Source organism: Polypterus senegalus, chromosome 4 (genome assembly GCF_016835505.1).
Source record: "Polypterus senegalus isolate Bchr_013 chromosome 4, ASM1683550v1, whole genome shotgun sequence".
Classification (NCBI taxonomy): domain Eukaryota; kingdom Metazoa; phylum Chordata; class Cladistia; order Polypteriformes; family Polypteridae; genus Polypterus; species Polypterus senegalus.
The window spans coordinates 68,125,406-68,137,345 of NC_053157.1; the positions used below are offsets into that span (position 1 = coordinate 68,125,406).

An 11,940-nucleotide genomic window follows, 5' to 3' on the forward strand; every position below is an offset into this window, starting at 1 on the left:
AATGAATGAATGAATGATCACATTATTAATGTTATTTAGAGCTGGAGGTGGCAGAGTTAAAGATGCTAAGATTTGCACTGGGTGTGACGAGAGGATTAAAAATTAGTACATTAGAGGATCAGCTCAATTTGGACGGCTGGGAGACAAAGTCAGAGAGGCGAGATTGCGTTGGTTTGGACATGTGTAGAGGAGAGATGCTGGGTATATTGGGAGAAGGATGCTAAGGATTGAACTGCCAGGGAAGAGAAAAGAGGAAGGCCTAAACGAAGGTTATTGGATGTTGTGAGAGAGGACATGCAAGTGATGGGTGTAACAGAACATGATGTAGAGGACACAAAGATATGGAAGAAGATGATCCACTGTGGCAACCACTAACGGGAGCAACCGAAAGAAGAAGAAGAAGAAGTGAATGGTTTTAGTTGGCAACTTATCTTCAAAAGATTTTTTGTTATTACTCACAATGAAAAGCATTATATTGATATATCGAGGGGCTGTCCAGAAATTCTGCAACACTATATTTGTATTGCAAAGAATTTATTACATTATTATTTCAATATATTCACAGAAAAACTAGCTATATTTTCTTCATTTCTTATTTTTCTAATAATCTCCATTACCTTTGACAGCTTTGTGCCTGCCAGAAGCAACAACATGTATTCCATTTTTGCACCAGTCTAAATCCTACACTCAAAGTGATTTTTTTCACTTTTTCAATAACCTCATCATCAATCACAAACCTTGTCCCACAAATGATAATCTCTGTGTGCCTTAAAAGAGGTGGAAAACCATTTTTTAAATGCTTATGAATTTTTACTACTGATACCTTCTCCAGCATAAAGGAAATTCAATAACTATCTACAATGACATTTTGCGGACCTGTGATACAAGCGCTAAAAAAGAGCGGACCATTTCAAATTAACCACAAACTAGGTAACCTTTCCATGTGTACTTATAAGGGATTCTAAATGCTAAAATGTAGGTATAGCATAATCACCTAAACCTTTTTGGATATGTCTACATTAGAACACAGTCAACCATGCCTATCTAAAAGATACAAATATTCTTCTTAAGCACAATACTCAATAAAAGTATAAAAGTTCACTATCTATAATTTTGCTAGAGAATGGTAGGACAGAAGGCAAATAAGAGAACCATAACTGAAACAAAGCATTAATTTCAAAGAGTAAGTGTCACTGAAATAAAATACCTTTTTATTTATTTTTGTCTATTATGGACTATTTCTGTAAATGTCATCATTCCACTAAGTTTGAAATAACAGATATAAAGGGTGTGCAAAAAAGATGTGTGACTAGAACCAGTAGAGTGACAACATCTGTTACTTTCCTCCCAAATTGGAAAGTTTCCAACACATAAGAACAATGAGCCCCACTTGACCCCACCCACCAGAAACACTTTTATGAAGGCTACAATGACAAATAGTTCAGTTGACTCAAGGCATTCTTGGGATTAACATTTCTCACCTTTACGCAAAGGTCTTTGTCATTTTGGATGACAACACTTCATCTTATGTCTTTCTCTTATTTTACATAATATTCTCACTAAAAAAAGGAAATTAAGAGAAATTACTGAAGTCAAGGGTCAACACAGAACCACATAGAACTTAAGAGCTTGCAGCAAGGTCAGAAATGTTTTGAAGCAAAGTGCTTGGGCTAATGACTCAAAATTGATTTTTTGGACAAAAACCAAAGAAGGTACATTTGGGGAGAGAAAATTAATATAAAACACGGTGAGAAAAAAACACTTTCCCAACAGCTAAGCGTTGGCATAAAGTTATTCTGCGTTAGTGTTGTGCAGTAGCTAGTGGCAAATTAAATATTATGGATGTGGAAGGAAACACGGATTCAGCTAAATAACAAATCAAACAAATAAGGAGTTGATGTCAAAAACTGAAGGGAGAAACAGAACCTAAAAGAGACTAAAACAATGGTCCAAATCATACATCAAAATCAATCATAAATCATCGACCTTAATAAAAGGACAAGTGTCTGCGTGAGTGTCTTTTTATCTGTGTGTTCATTCGAATGCTATGTCTGTTATATGCCATTTGGTATGTGATTCATAACAGCACTATTCATGCTTGTAATTTGCCATCTGTTGGAATGAAAAATTCTATGCATTTTACTAGTACCGATGCTTGTGATGAAAAATCTGTTAAAATGAAAAATGCAATGTATCTGATGCTTTAGTTACTTAATTATTTTCTTTCTCCTTATCTATGCATTTGTTGATTTTAACTCTACTGCTAGGCTCTTGAGAATGAGGAGTAGTGGGGGATGCCTTTGTGAGAGGGTACTGGGCATCGTTTAGGGTATATAGTTTTTCCCTTTTTCTAATGACCTCCTTTATATGTATGCTAAGTTCCTTGAATCAATAAAAGCTTGAGTCTCAAAAAAATATAATGCAGTTTATTACTATAAACGTTTGCAATGTGCTATCTGTTAAAATGAAAAATGCAATGCATTTTATTATTATATGCATTAAAAAACACATTTCAAGAGATTGTACACTGTAAATATTAATGCTGAACACCCTGAGGTCTACCTTGATTACTCAGATTTAAACACATCTTAAACATATATGACAGCTTTTTTTTGTAACAAAAGATAAAAATTTTGCAATAACCTTCACAGCCCACAAATAGATTGTGAGATCTCAAACAGGTTCGAGAAATCCTAAAAATACTTTTGAGCTCTAAGAATTCTGCATGGAAGTCTGGGAAAATCCTTATAATGGCAGAAATGAAACATTTGGAAGCTATGACATCTGTTTTGCATACCACATTCATCTATTTTGTTTTTTAGCCAGGAGATAAATAGCAACTGTGCATTAAACTATGTAGAAACACATCACATTTATTTGTGCCATGTATAACTTGTGTTAACCTCTTGTCTCTTACAGATTCAAAGAAATGTGCCATTTGATCAGGAGTGCCTAAACATTTGCATTCAATTGAAACTTAAATCACACTTACTTAATATAGAATTTATGGAATTTTAACACTTTTTGTGGTTTCATTTTCTTTTACCTGTATTTTTATCTGCATCATATTACTTTGATGTATATTTACACTGTTTGTTATATATTTCTTTTCATTTCTGCTACTCAGTTTTTACTTTTTTTGTTGTTAAGCTTTGTAAGATACACTTTTGGGTTTAAGAAGAGCACATTATAAATACAATGTATTATTATTATTATTATCATTTCTGGTATACTTAATTAATACTTAAAATTGGTAAATCTCAGCTGACCATCAAATCTGAATAGAACAAAGGATCATTCTGATATATCTATAGTACAAAATGAATACATTTATTATAATGCTAATATTGCTGTACATTTTTCCATAACAACAGAGAGCTATTATAAATATATAAAATATAAATATAAATATATTATACACAAAGTTTTAATTATAAGATCTAGACTGAAGATTCTAGTCCCCATTACATGTGTAATGTTTTGACAAAGGTTTAAATCTTCCTCTGTCTTTAAATTGTAACTTAATTAAAATGAAAGGATACTGAGGCCTGTGTTTCACAGAAGAATACAACGTGCATGTGATGCTGTGCCAACGTAATGAGACAAAGAGCAAAAGGAAAAGTCGGACTGTTGATCATTTTCTAGGCAGGACTAAGTGAGCAGATGAAAACACTGGGAAAAAAAGAAAAACGCAAAACAAGGTGCAACATTGATATTCCAGCAAAAACGAATTTCCAAATTACAAAACGGGACCAAAGCCAAGTTTGAGAGACGAGTGAGAAAATCAGCATAATGAATGAGTACTAGCTGTGCCTAAGCTTGGTACAGTAGAAAAATAAAAAAGGAATTTAGTAATATTTTTATTAGACAACTGTAACTTAAACAAAAATGTTGCAGTCCTGTACAATTAATAGTTTTATTCACTACAAAAACCCAACAAATGTAACATTTATTTTACACTGTTTTGATTTTTTTACTAGTACATATAATAATAGTCTAGAGGGTCTCAAAAATTCATTACAGACTTCTACTACAGTATAACAGATTCAGGGTATAGAACCATTTTAAAGTCAAAATTATGAATTAGCACACAAAAATGCTAAATTATATCTAGTCTTAACAAAAGGTATTAGATGTTTGTTTTACTTTTTTTAAATAATAAATGGCGTTTTTCCTCACCTGCACTCATTTGTGCCTTATTTTACAAAATGATGGAGACTAAACTGGTAAGTGTCGATGAAAACCTTTATTTTAAACTAGTACATTTTAGTAAAAAAAAAAAAATCACCACAATGTTATAACCTTTTTACAACACTTTTTAATGTTTTTTTTATAAATAGCTCTATAAAAGAAAGAAACACTTTAAATTAATACATTTCAGCAAAAAAAACTTACTAAACACTAATTTAAAAAAATTACAGCTTTGTATTTTTAAATGCAAATATTTTTATACATTCCAACTTACCCTTGGCTTTAAAAATTTACAAAAAGTGTTTAGGTTTTCTTAAAAGTACTTACTGGAATCAAAGTAAGACCATAACTGTTGTTATAAAAATAAACTGCTCAAGACATCTGGTGAGGCCAATTTAAAGATCCTATTGCCTTCTTCTACCACAAATCTAACTGCAGCAGTGACAACTATATGGACTGTACTGTACATGTGTACAATGATGCAAGATCTGACTTGAGCTAACAAAACTGCTACAGTTCTAATCTGTGGAAAAGCCGATTTGTTTACGCACAGATTCAGTATTGGATAATCCTATTTTGAAAAAGTAACTAGAGTGATCTTTGTGGTATAGAGCTCAAGTGTGAACAATAAGCATCATTTTGTTTTCATTAACAACACAATGAGTTTGATATTCATTCTCTTGTTTAAAACATTAATAGGCAAAATAAAGAAGCACAGCCAAAAGCTTGGTCATGAACAATTATGACAAAAAAAACTTGTGGCAATGACTCCAAGAAAGAAAGGCATTCAAGCACCCACTTATCTTATGGTGTAGTCCTAGAAATGACCTTCTTCTGCTGTACTGTACATAAGTCGGCCTGGAGCTGGATGGAAGAGTAGAACAAGACAAAGGTGAGAGGCCAGTGGAATCGTACTGACAGATGGACTACATCTGTCAAGAAAGGCTTGTACTGGGCAAATAAGGTACTGTATTTCTGTGGTCCCTTTGTTACCCACACCTTTAATGTGACATTAAAATGACTGCATCTTAGAAGGTAATCTTAGCAACTGCATGTATACATTCATGTATTAGGTTTAAAGGTTGACAAAATACATTCAAAGAAAAATATAAATGTACACCTATAAAATAAATAAACGTTTAGCAGTACAGTTGTTAACATATTTTCTTTTGTTGACCATTCTAAATTACTTCTTGACTATTTCACCACTTAATGGCTGAAAAATAAATGGATAATCTTTATTTTATCTAGTGTAGCTGTTTGTTCTCCTTCTCAAAATCAGGAACATCATTGAGTTGTTTTTTTTTTCTGAATAGAGCCTCTCCCACACTCTAATGAGCAGATGCAGATAGCAGCTCTGCCTGAAAGCTTCTCAGCTTTAATTCAGACAAAGATGCAGTTTGGACCAAAAAAATATCTGAAGAGCCAAATAAGCCAATGTAGTAGTATAAAGCAGCATCTTTACTGTATGAATTGCTAAGGAAGCAATCACTGCAGCTCTCATGAAAGAAACTATCAGTTTTAGAAAAGGCGAAAGAAAGCTATGGGGGTTTGAAAACAAACACATGCTGTGCAGCAGGATGAGAAGGCAAATTTAAAATAACAGCATTGAAATGTAGAGCTCTGTCTGACAACTGACTTCAATATGATGGACAATCTAGGTCACTTTTACATTTAGTGTAAAAAAGTACACCCTCTGGTTTTCACCAGTTGTATATCCACCTTTCTTACAGTCCAGAGGACACCTCCATTTTTAACCTCACAGATTTATTAATAATGTGCATCTGGCTTTTTATTCTGTATGCCATTGATGATGTGCCACTTGAAGGGGCAATTAAAACCAGTCTTTACAAGCTTTATATTTGCATTTACATTTATATTTCCTAAATAAGCACAACACTGTCATGATTATCATTACATTATCCATAGGGCTATGGCTGCCTCATTGGTTTCTGGTTACCTTGGTATATATCTGTACAAATCTTAGGCAGGTTAAAATGATGTTCCAGACTAAAATGGTGCTCATTGCTTGCTCATTTCTTTATGAACTAAGAAAATATATAGTGTGAACTGGTTGCACAGGGTAAAATGTAGTGTGTGGTTTGTCTTTTTTGTTTTTAATGGAAGCATAAATGTTTTAATTGAGCCATACAGTCCACTACAACCTTTGCTTGCATAAATACAGAGGAAAGTGCAAAAAGAAAAATTATTTCATTAAACAGATCCACAAAATATTAAATTAATAAACACTTTGAAAATACCTCATCCAGATTACAAATAAAACATTTGGGTGAGGTCAAACTCCATACATAATTCTTTAAAATACGGTGGATTCAGAAAGTATTCAGGCCCCTTCACCATCTGCACACTTTATTGTATTGTAGATTCAATTTTAAATTGATAAATTTGTCATTTTTTCCATTATTCTACACTCAATATCCCCTAGTGACAAAGTAAAAATATGTTTTAGAAAGGTTTTCAATATATTAAAAATCAAAAACTGAAATCTCTCATTCATACAATGTAAGTATTAAAGTACCTAAGTATTCACACCCTTAATTTAGTACTTTGTAAAGGTCTCTTTAGCGGCAATTACAGCTCTGAGTATCATTGGTTAAGTCTCTAGAAGTTTTCCATATTTGGATTAGAGCAATTTATTCTATTCTGTTAGACTGGAAAGGATGTGTTTGTAAACTGCCATCTTCAGGTCTCCCTACAGATGTTTTAAGGGTTTTAATTCTGGGATTTTGCTGTGCCAAGGACAGTCAGAGACTTGTTCAAAAGACACTCCAGTGTTGCCTTGGCTATATGCTTTGGATCATTGCTGCTCTGAAAGGTGAACCATCACGCCACTCTAAGGTTAAGTGCACTCTGGAAGAAGTTTTCTTCAAGGACCTCTCTGTATTTGGCTGCAATCAACATTCCCTCAATTCTGACAGGTGTTCCTGTCCCTTGCCTCTGAGAAGCACTCCCATAGCATGATGCTGCCAGCACCATGTTTCACTGTAGGGATGGAATTAGGACGGTGATGAGTAGTGCCTAGTCTTTAAGAGACTTTGTGCTTGAGTTGTGCCATAAGTGTACAATTTGACTCTCATCAGATCAGATAATGTTTTTCTAATGCTCTCTGAGTCCTTTAAATGCCTATTTGGAAACTCCAAGCAGGCTGTCATATGCCTTATACTCATGAGTGGCTTCTGTATAGCCACTCTACCATGAATGCTTGATTGATGGGAGTGCTGTTGAGATGGTTGTCCTTCTAACAGGTCTGAAGCTCTGTACGAGTGACCATGAGGTTCCTTTCTTGCCTGATTGCTCAGTTTGGAGGGACAGCCAACAATAGGTTCTGAACCTCTTCCATTTTAAAATTATTGAAGCCATGATGCTCCTGGGTACACTCAAAGCTTTAGACACAGTTGTCTATCCTTGCATCTGTAAATTATGGAGATGCACATAGAATTTCTTGGGCTTAATGTATTTTGTTCTGACATGCAGTGTAAATTATGGGACCTTATATACACAGGTGTTTCTAAACTATGTCCAATCCATTAAATTTGCCAAAGGTCGAATTCAATCAAGATCTAGACACATCTCCAGGATAAGTAAAGTGAACAGGATGCACCTAAGCACAATCTGGAGTGCCACAGCAAATTTCGTGAATACTAAAGACTTTAGTTTTTGATTTTTAATAAATATGCAAACCTTTTTGAAACAATATTTTCACTTTGGCATTACGGATTATTGAATGTAGATTGGGGGACAAAAATGACAAATATATCCATTTAAAATTAAATAACACTATAAAGTGTGCAGAAAGTAAAGGGGTCTGAATGATGTCTGAATCCACTATATATTTAAAGCTTTTATAACATTTTAGAATTTCACTGGTTTTAAAATTAATTAAGACTAGTAAACTTAAAACTAGAAATCAACAGGTACAGGAAGAAAGTAAACAACACTGTCTGTCTTACTGGGAAAATGGATAACCTTTAAATGGACAGCAGTGACAGATATGGATCAAGCAGTGGTGATCTTCTCAATTACTCCATGATACCATCTTGCTAAATGGTCCCAACAGAAACGTATAAGATAAGAGACATAACAACTCACTGCACTGTGATGAGAAATACCAGTCTAGTACTTTAGATAATTTCTACTAGTTTGAGGCTGACTGCAAAGATTGGAAGATAGGTTTCTCAAGAATTTTTTTTTCTCAATGAAAATAAAATTATGTTTAGAAGGGGAAATGGAATACAAGACCTACCACATCCAGACAATTTTGCCCACCATCACACATTCCACACATTCTTAAAAAATTATTCTGCGTATACAAAATATATATCTATATATATCTATATATCTATATATATATCTATATCTATATATATATATATATATATATATATATATATATATATATATATATATATATATATATATATATATATATATATATATATATATATATATATATATATATATATATATATATATATATAAAACAATGTTAGTTGCATGTTATGGTAGTAGTAAGCTATTTTAAGTAGTGACATATTCCTGAGTTTTAATGTGTACATTTATTTTTACTTTTAATTTTTGTTTTATTTTATAATCCTCTTTTACACTGAATGGTATATTCAGTGCTAAGTGTTTAAGTTTTCTGTATGCTAACCCTATGTATGTGCTTACAGATGCCTTCTTTCATTAATTTGACAGACACAGTTTCTGCTTGGCTTTAGGCTCGTTGAAAAACAGTGGTAATCTGCAGCAATGTGTTGTGCAGGACGAAGTTCTGCTTATTCAAGTCTGTTCTGTTCTGTGTGAACTGTCAGACATCTGTTGTAACCTGAAAACTCTGATATTTTGTTGTATTGCAATTACACATCGCCACCCACCCCTCCAGCCCAAAACCCAATGCTCCTTCACTAATTTTATTTTGGCACCACCACTACACATCAATAGCACTGTTTCACATATTCCAGGCTAGTTATGTCTATGTAATTTTGCACAGTTGCCCCATGTAAATGTCTTTCTTGGTACTTTGGTCTACTGCAATAATCCAAAGACTTCTACTATGTGGATTTGGATTGGCTACAAATAACTAAATAGAGGTGCTTGGGAGACATGTACATGACTATGCCCTGTGGTGAACATGTGTCCCACTCAAAGATGGTCGCTGATAGGATGGTCTACAGCTGACATGACACTGACATGAAAAAGGATTTATAGCATAAACTCTATTGTACACATTTTGTTCTGCTGCTATATGAAGCAAACATTGAAAACAGTGCTTTAAGAAAGATCAATGACCTCTTATACTTAACCACGTTATTGTCCTCTGCCAGGAGTGGATTCTGCCAAGGAACTAAGCATTAAATAATCACAAATCACATCCATCTAACTTCCTTTGTGATATTCCAAACCAACAAAAAGACAGATAGTATTCTTAACTTAGTTCGCAAAAACACATTATAAGCACTGCATTTTGCTGTACATTTTACAGTATTTGCACTTTTAAAGAAAACAGCAATTGTACAATATTTTCACCCTTACAAAATATTACATGGAGTTTCTAAAAGAGCCACATTCAATAGATTACAAAACAATAAATGTAAAACTTGCTTTGTTCTCAATCCAACAACATGCTCAAAACAATAAAATTAATATATGCACACATAAATCTAATATTACAATCTCTATACTTTAAAGCCCTGCTTTCCTATCAAAGCAGTCACTGCAGTTTTATCAACATCTATAAAAAGCCAACATTCCCATCTATCTACCTATATGTTCTTTCTTTAAAATCCTCTTAAAGAAAGCCAAGGAAAAGGACTACAAAGAGTTAAGAGTAATTCAATTCAGAGGCATCTTTTATGCAAACATTCAAGCATCTGGATTGAAAGACAGCTGTCTCCTTTTCACAAAGACCATCCTGAGACTCCACTTACTGGTATTGGGGCTTGCAGCTCACAAAAGGAAGGAGAGCTGCAGCATTACATTCAGATGTGTCTCCCAATATACTGTATGAAAAATAAAAACAATTTGAGCTTCAAATAAATGTCACAGCAATTGCTTTAGCATGCCAAAACAGCTCGAAAAGCAAAGCATTTTTTAATGTCAAAGATTAAAATTGTAACCTACAATGTATAATACTGTCATCATTTAATATGGGTATAATTAATTGCTCTTAGAAAGAGGATATGCTTGAAACCACTGTTCACTATAAATTATTACTACTATTTCTTACATAATATCATGAAATAAGAAAGATACTACTAAAATAGGAGATCATTCTGAGGACTACAATACAACCATTACACAGACAATAGTAATATTATGAGAGATCACCAGATAACGTATTTATGATACTAAAATTACTTCAAGGATTATGATTGTTGGTCCTCAAACACTGTATATGTTTTTATTATTGCCTATCTTATGGAGAAATCAGATGTTATTATTACCTTTTGCTACTGCAAAAGCAAACTTACCATTATCCGTTACTTTTATCTTATTATAACAACAAACTGGATCACTTTATGAAAAAAATAATTATTGTGCCAACAAAATTGCTCACTAGGGATATGAGTGGACATTTTTATTATTATTCCTTAAGTTCATAAAATGTCATTCAAAAGTGATAGTTCTGACATTAGCAAAATAATTTTTAGGGATTGTGTTTTACTGAAAGCTACAAATATTTGTTACTGTCAAATAATCATAATGGCTGTACTGTACTTGGTGATACATATGTGAATGTTGCTTTTATAAATTATTTATTACGATATACTATTCTACAGTCTAATGTGCAAAGTACCTAAGACCAAGCGTTTCCTAAACCTGCTTGCCCATTACATAGCACCGAAGAAAACTAATGCTTTTAGCACCATTTCCTGGACGGGCTGCCAGTCTAGCTCAGGGTCACTTACCAGAATGGCGACATCCTTAATAAAAATACATACTATTATTGCTACATCTTTAAAACTACCAGTAATTCACATTGGTTTTGTGTACAGTTACTTCCCAATAAATATACCGACGATGACTACTGCCAATAATGACTCGCTCTCCCTCATCACATTATCGCCAAAGAGTGCATTTCTTTGCGGATGCGCCTATGCATTGAGAGTTCTTGGGAAAACCGCTCGTTATATAATGATAAGCCAAATATCTAGTCTCCGCTCATTAAGCGAGACAAAACAAAAGGTAAAACAAAGCATTCTTCTACACCCCAACCAAATGGAACAAAAGCGGGCAGCAAGTATCAGATGTAGATGTTTAAAGGAGGACTACCCGATGCCAACTTAATGGACCAAACTCCGCTGCAGCTCCCACGCGTTGACGGGCGCGCATTCTGACCAAAAAAAGCAAACTAGCAACCAAGTTAGCTCCGTTAGAGCGATAACTGACTAACAGGCGTGTCGCTGAAGCTTGTCCAATTTGCACTGCTAACATCCCACCTATCATCCTCCTTGTGACGTTTTTGAGGCCTCGATTTTTTTTTCCATACCTTGAAACTTTTAGACAAATAACATAATCTGAAAAAAAATAACAAAAAGGCAGCTGACTACTTTTTAAGAGAAAATGAGATAACATGAGCGAAGAGGCAAGGCCCTACTATATCCTGGCAAAGCAAAATATGTGCCTATGCGCCCGACATCTATTGGATTGGCAAACGTGCAATAAATTGACGGGAAGCGCACCGAGCGCCCCTTTGCAGTGCTCTGCGCACGCAAGTCCTGCAGCCAA

At 34.0% G+C, this 11,940-nt stretch overlaps 1 protein-coding gene across 8 annotated transcripts in view; it reads right to left on the reverse strand.

The window, feature by feature from the left end:
• mapk10 (mitogen-activated protein kinase 10) overlaps positions 1-11,940 on the reverse strand; it is a 386,723-nt gene that overhangs the window by 374,429 nt on the left and 354 nt on the right. Inside the window, exon 2 of one of the 8 annotated variants that reach the window (XM_039750813.1) lies at positions 4,991-5,055. The exons of 6 other annotated variants lie outside the window; for them this stretch is intronic. The gene's annotated coding sequence lies outside the window, so the exon portion shown is untranslated. Of the gene's footprint in view, positions 1-4,990; positions 5,056-11,940 lie in introns of those variants that run through there. One more of the 8 variants, XM_039750812.1, reaches the window with a different exon arrangement.